Genomic DNA, 7445 nt, shown 5'->3' on the forward strand with positions numbered 1-7445 from the left:
GTTGCCAATTCTGAATCATTGTGCCAATGTATCTTAGATCAGATCAGGGACGCGGGTGGCGCTGTGGGTTAAAGCCTCAGCGCCTAGGGCTTGCCGATCGGAAGGTCGGCGGTTCGAATCCCCGCGGCGGGGTGCGCTCCCGCTGCTCGGTCCCAGCGCCTGCCAACCTAGCAGTTCGAAAGCACCTCCGGGTGCAAGTAGATAAATAGGGACCGCTTACTGGCGGGAAGGTAAACGGCGTTTCCGTGTGCTGCGCTGGCTCGCCAGATGCAGCTTTGTCACGCTGGCCACGTGACCCGGAAGTGTCTCCGGACAGCGCTGGCCCCCGGCCTCTTGAGTGAGATGGGCGCACCAACCCCAGAGTCTGTCAAGACTGGCCCGTACGGGCAGGGGTACCTTTACCTTTTTATCTTAGATCAGTGGGATGGCCTCTTTAAGAAGTTAGATCTATTTACAGGAGGCCCATAAGAGCTTCCCAGCATACGTGCAGTGAGTATGGTACATATCTAACCTTTGTCAGATTGTATTATATCCATTGTTTCATTATCCTCCCATTTCCATCATTGCTGATCAACTGAAATGTTTAATTACATCTTAATATGGTTATAAAATAGTTTCATCAGAAGCTTTTTATGATCAAAGGCCTGAAAAGAAACTTGAAGAAATAAAGCTGTAAGTAGCACCCAATTTTCCTATTACTATCAGGAGCGCTGCATTTCATATAACAAAATGCAATAATAAATTATAAAACATTGATATTACATTTCCTTTTCACATTCTGCATGCTTTGATATAAGGTTTTGATGTTATTTTTGTGGTGAAATATGACATTATTTGCTTGGCAAAATACACATGACTTTTCATGCTCAGCTACGTTGGAAGAAGACCAATATTTCATTTATAGGCTATGAAATAGTTTGTGTGCATTGTAAATGGGATTTATCTCTGCCCTTCTATTTATCATGTAGAAACGGAGCATCAGTATTCAGGACTTGCCATTTCCCCTTTATTGGTTACAGAGAAACACAATGGCATTTCACTGAATTATATCCAAATGTTATATGTGAATGGAAGGCTGCTCATGCAACATGCCTTTCTCTCTCTCTCTCTCTCTCTCTCTCTCTCTCTCTCTCTCTCTCTCTCTCTTTCTCTCTCTCTCTCTCAACTTGAGCCCTTCTTTTCTACTATACCTGCTGAAAAGTCTCTCTTGAGAATGGAAATGGGGGGCTGCACTGGAAGTGTGTGTGGAATTGCTGAAAATAGGGCAGAAGTAGCTTGCAAAATTTCAAAAGTCAGCCAATTTTGAAAATTTGAAATTCAACATTTGTCAAAATTTGACCATCAACATTTGATGTTGTGATTCGAATTGCAGAACTGAATTTTGACACCTAAATTAAACATTCACAGTTATGGTTGAACAAAATTCCATGTCAAGTTTTATCCATCACAACATGTCAGATACTGCGAAATGCTAGCTACCAACTGTCAACTGCTGATTGCTACATGTCATATGCTGCCCAAATACTTATCGCTATTGTCAGATATCACAAAACGTAGATGCAGATGCAGTTTGCAGTCAAATAACACAAATGCCCCATTCCATTTAGGAGTGCCACAGACATGCAACAATCAGTGATGCACAAACTCCCAGCTGCATAAAAATCATTTACCCAAGCAGGTTAAATGTAGGATTTTGTGGGATTTCCCTTTTTTGGTTGGCAATACTCATGTGGAACCCTTTCAAACAAGTTGAAATTACATTGACCATAGACAGAAGAGGAAGAGGAGGTTGAATTTAATCCTACCTCCTTTATGGTCAGATTTTAGCTATTCTGAAGAGGCTCCAGTTATACAGAGGCTTTGCAAATTCTCATCTGGTTCTGTCAACTGAAATGTTCATAGCTTAGCAAATTTGCACTCACAGAGAATATTCAGAGAACAACCACACAAAAGACTTTTTTTGGGGGGTGGAATTCATTTCATTCTATTATCTATTTTATATTTGAAATATTTGCTTCTGCACTGAGTGCTGGGGGGAAGATTTTACAGCTCCTGCATCACAGATGTTGAATGAAGGATACCTGGAAGCTTTAAAATATTTTGATAATCCTATTGAGTGGCACTTGGTTAAATCCCTGCTGATAAGATATGAAGTAATCAGATATAATTTAATCCAGGATTATCTTTATACAAATGGTTTTTAATCACACAAACCTGTTTGTGTCTCAGTCCCGAAGGAAAACATGAGGCAAAACTGAAGTTCAAGATAATAGTTTAAAGCAAACAGCAACTGCACTAGCAGAGATATGCAACTGGGAACATATTATTATTTTCTTTCAGGAAAAAAACCAACCAACCATAGTGTAGCAAAGAGGAATTGTTTGCCAGCTAATCATGGGAAGGAAGAAATATCCACAGGACAGCCTCAAATCACACCCTTTTGTAAGCAGGCATGGGTTGTTTTTTTTTTTAAACACAAATGCAAATGAAGCTGATCCTTTCCTGATTGCCCCTAGTTTGCATCTGAAAGAGATGTGACTATAAACCACACATGTGAAAATAATGTTGGGGAGGGAAATCCTTTCACACTTCTGTAGGAGTTTAAGCTTGGAAAACCTATGCACTTGCAAGATCAATTTAAACATAATCAGGGCAGTCTTTAGCATATGCGGCGCCAGGGTGCAAAAATTCGCCCAGCGCCCCCCAATTTTTTTGGGGGGGGGGGAGGCAGGTCAAAGTTGTTCAGCTTTTTTTAAGAGGGGCAGCTCAGAGTTTTTTGCTTTTAAGGGGGGACAGCAAGAACCACAAACATAAAAAGTAAAAAACATCTGCGATACCGCCGCCTTTCCATTTTTGCAATCATGCTAAAATGAAAGACACCACTAGGGGCACCCCTGGATATGTTGATTGTGCAGCTATTTCACAATAGAGAACGGAAATGAGCCATCAAACGCAATCACCCGGGGGTTGCAGTTAACAGCTTAGGCGGCTTCAGAGGCGGGCACCCCACAGAATTCGGCGCCCTGGGGTAATGCACCCCTAGCACCCCCAGGAAAAGGCGGCTCTGTCACAAGGGCAGGGGCTACATGGGGAAGGAGGAATAATTGATAATGATCTTCCCACTTCCTCCACTGGTGTTTGGCATGAGGGCAACACTATTCATCGCAAGTCTTCTGGACCCACCCCAATGTTTGATCGTACACTTCCCAACCCTGACAACCATTGTCTAAACTGAGAGTGAATCTACACCAGAGCATTCCTCCTCCTCCTCCTCCTCCTCCTCCTCCTCCTCTTCTTCTTCTTCTTCTTCTTCTTCTTCTTCTTCTTCTTCTTCCTATACTGCCCTTCATTCGAAGATCACAGTGCGGTTTACAATATAAAAACACAAAAATGCATACCAGAGTAGAACTAACCTCCCCAGCTTAAAAGGTCATAGATTATTTAATGAGCCAAAGGCTTGGGAGAAGAGGAATGTTTTTGCCTGGCACCTAGAGATATGTAATGAAGGCAGATTGGAACCTGCCCATTATGTTTGCTTGTTATATGTGTTTCTTGAAGACAAATTACATCTAAATCTTGTTTGAGAATTATATGTTCAATTTTATTTGTCAGGGAGTCTTGGAAACAAATGAGTGTGGTTAATTAGAAAGAAGATTTATTGCAAAAAACCCCAACAGAGTTCATGGAGCAGTGAACGCTGCCGTCCGTCCATCAGTGAAGATGTTCCTACTGAGGAGGCTTCTTCTGGTGAAACCAAAAGCAGCCCAGCCTCCTCTTGTGACATGATCTGTCCTGAAGGCCGCCTATTTGACGAGAGCGGGATCTAAGGGGGTCAGCCCCCTCCCCTTTCTCATTCCCAGACACGGAGCTTCCATCTTCGTTCCCCCTCTCCCAGCTGCAGCTGCTATGCATCTCTGTAATTTGAACTCCACTGGTTGGCTGGCAAATGGCTGTCTGTCTGCCATCAGGGCTGTTTCCAGTCGACATTCCTGAGGGTTGGGGAAAGGACTCCTGATTGTACTCATCTAGTCCTGCATTTAACCCCCTCTCTTCCTGTCTGCTTTCTCCCTCTGCCTGTACTACTTCCCTGGGAGCCGGTGTATTCATGACATTCTTTCTTTTTACTTTACTGTTTAGACCGTTTACGTTCCAACTCAGTACCTTTAAGTCTGCCGTTATGTTTGCTTGTCTTCCCCCCTAAAGTCTTGTCTAAAGTTTTGTGTTGTCTTGGTTCTCTAAATTATCTATATCCCCCCCGTTGCTCCTTCCCCTGCTCCTCCTACTTCTTCTAACAGGTCCTGTGGAGTGTATGGGTTGTCAAAATCTCTGCCATGTCTTAGCCAGAATTCCTGTGCCTGCTCTTCATTTACCAATCTATATCTTTTTTTCCTTGTATGTAAAGGAAATTCCTTCTGGGACTTTCCACCCAAATTTAATATTGACTCTAATCAAGACATTTTGAAGCAAACGGGGAGGTATCTCTCTAAACATAGCCACAGGGTTTCTGTCCACCTAGAGTCTGTTTTCATAATTGTTCTGGACTATAGCGTCCTTCAATTTCTTAAGAGTTAAAAGTTACCAAACAGTCTCCAGGCTGTTTCTTAGCCTTTAGACTGGACACTGTAGCAACTGTCCATAGATCCTTTAACATACTCCTGTTCCTCTCCCAACCAATCCGCAATTGTCTTGGCTATGTATTTTTAAAGAATCTGTTCCCCCTCTGCCTCTGGAAGGCCTCTTATTCGCAAAACATTAGATTTTTGTCTAATCTCTAAGACTGCGAGACAATCCTCAAATTGATCCTGTCTGGCAGCTAAATCTCTCATACCCCCTTATTATCTCTTGTTACCCTCTAATTTCTTTGTTCTCTTTTTCAATTTTTCTAAGTTTTACACAGAAATGTCCAAAGCTTCTAATTTGCTAGACATTTCTGTGACCATTTTTGTGTTCTTCCCCAATTCCACTACAACTTTTTCATTCTGCTTTTGCATTTGTGTCAGTATCTCATTTTTAAAATCTGACAGAATATACTCTATATTTTACTTTCTTCAGATTGTTTTACTGATGTTTTAATATTCTGTAAACCGCTTTGAGATTTTTCTTAAAAATATAAAGCCATATAGAAATTAAATACATACATACATATCTGGAATGCTAGGTTAGGAAGCACCCACATGATCCAGCTGGTGGTGCATCAGGGGAGCTTCGTTAGAGCAGCAGGCACAGTGCAAAGGTTGCTTGACTTGGTCCTTTGATGCCTTGGCAGAGTTCAGAACCAAGCTTATTCACTGAAATCACGACCCAAAAATCCTCCCATGCTAATACTTTGGGAAGTTAGGGATATAGGGAAGAACAGAGGGGCATGAGGGTTGCATTGGAAGTTAGCAAGGACACCACAGGGATTTGAACCCCATCCTGGGAACCAGGAATGCCGACCACCAGTGTCTTTTGCTTTTTTTTTTGGAGCAATGCAACAAGGTGAAAAGCAAAACCTGAGGGAACATTCTGCGAATGTTCTCTCAGGGAAAAAAAAACCCTTACGATGTTAAGAAGAGCTCTTTGGAGAGACCTGTGAAGAGACCAGCAGAAAAGAAAATGAGAAAAAGGAGAGGCCAATACAAAAGATATTGTCTTGAAAACAGACCAGTGAGTGGTGGAATGTGAACTTACCTAAAGCAGCACAGTCGAAATGCAGGTGACTCTCACCTCAGGTAGAGTGAACTCTGGGAAACCTGAAGAAAAGAGGAGCTGGAACAAAAGAAGAAGTGTTCTCCTACCTGCAGGTGAGCCTCATTGTGGTGACACAGAATAGGGCCTATTCTGACAACTGAGTCACCGCAACCTGAAAGAGTCTTAGCACACTGAATTGCAGACGGAACACAATAGAGATTTTCTCCCTAGCCAAGCAAGGCACACTCACCTAAATGTCCTTCAGTCATGGAATACCATTTTGACCGCCATTTTTGTTTGAAGCTGGATGAGCCATTGATCTATAGGGGCACAACAGAGAGATGAGATTCAGACTTAAACCTCTGTGTGGAAAGAAGGAAGATTGTTCACCCTTTTGTTTGTCCATCTGAGAGTGTGTCATGCGGTTTCCCCTTTTTTGGTCTGCGATCTAGAGTCACTAGTTAGTCCCCAGCCACCTCCCACCAATCCTAAAGAGATTTTTTTTATTAAAAACCCCCTGCTTTTCTTACCACCATGACTTCTGGGACTCTGCTGGAAGAGTTGGCTTCAGTTGATGGTTGGGAGCTCTTTGGAGAGACCTGTGAAGAGACCAGCAGAAAAGAAAATGAGAAAAAGGAGAGACCAATATGAAAAACATTGTCTTGAACAAAGACCACTGAGTGGCGGAATGTGAACTTACCTAAAGCAGGACATTCGAAATGCAGGAGCCTCATTGTGGTGGCACAGAATAGGGCCTCTTCTGACAACTGAGTCACCGCAACCGGAAAGAATCTCAGCACAAAGAGTTGCAAAAGGAAAACAACATAAATTTTCTTCCCAGCCAAGCAAGGGATACTCACTAAGATGTCCTTCAGGCATAATGTATACAACTATATTGCTGCTATCATTGTGATGTAGCGTTTAGGGTTTACTTGTGAGGTATCTGAGCCTTTCATCCCCTCTGAAAATACAAGAGTACTTGATAGTTACCTTCCTTCAGCTGTGATGATCGCTTCAAAGTGAGAAGTTTGTATATTTTTGTTTGCATAAAGTCAACACTTTGTGTTGTCTGAGCTGTATGCTAAATAGCTGTTCCAAGAAGACACTTAGCAAAAATCAAATAAAATCCCGAAACCTTGGTTATTACCACCAGAGAGCCACATTACGCATCACAGGTAATTTTGCCTGGCCTGTTCCATAGTTACCTTTTGAGCTCTATTTCCCATATCTTTTCATAATCTTGCTGGTTCTGTTGGAAAGGCTTAGTGGAGTTGATGTTCTAGTCTGCTTCCTCATTTGATCTTCACAACAACCCTGTGAGGTAGGTTAGGCTTAGAGATGGAGAGTTTCATGGCAGAGTGAGGATTTGAACTCTAGTCTCCCAGTTCCTAATCCGTCACTCTAGCCATTCTACTCTTTCAGGAACTTCCCTCAGAGAAAGCACTTTCCCACAGGATCCTGGACTTGCCATGTCTCTGAGCAGTCACTATCCAGCCGCCATCAGCAGGTTCATCCTCAAAATACTTTATTTGCCTTTTCAGCAAGTTTTTTATCTTACCTGCCTTTCTCTCCTTCCAAGGCATCCTAAGTCAACATGAAAGCAGAAGGAGTGGATTTGTCCTCTCCCTTATTCTTTGCTTCCTGCCCTCTCCACTTGCATATTTCTAGCTTCAGCAACAAAACCCCCCAACTTGCCTTTTAAAAGAAATGCCTTCTATTTTCCCACCTCATTTTCTCTCTGCTTTAAGCAGGCTTCATATCCATGTGCTCCTTCT

General features: G+C 42.5%; 1 long non-coding RNA gene across 1 annotated transcript; it reads right to left on the bottom strand.

Moving 5' to 3' along the window:
• Window positions 1-416: 416 nt before the first annotated feature.
• On the bottom strand, window positions 417-6396 carry LOC307219829. Its single transcript, XR_013840590.1, has 3 exons — window positions 6201-6396; window positions 1167-5990; window positions 417-1120 (listed from the first exon to the last, which is right to left on the bottom strand). It is a non-coding gene; the product is annotated as an uncharacterized lncRNA (long non-coding RNA).
• Window positions 6397-7445: the final 1049 nt, after the last annotated feature.

Source organism: Podarcis cretensis (genome assembly GCF_951804945.1).
Source record: "Podarcis cretensis genome assembly, chromosome: 7".
NCBI lineage: Eukaryota > Metazoa > Chordata > Lepidosauria > Squamata > Lacertidae > Podarcis > Podarcis cretensis.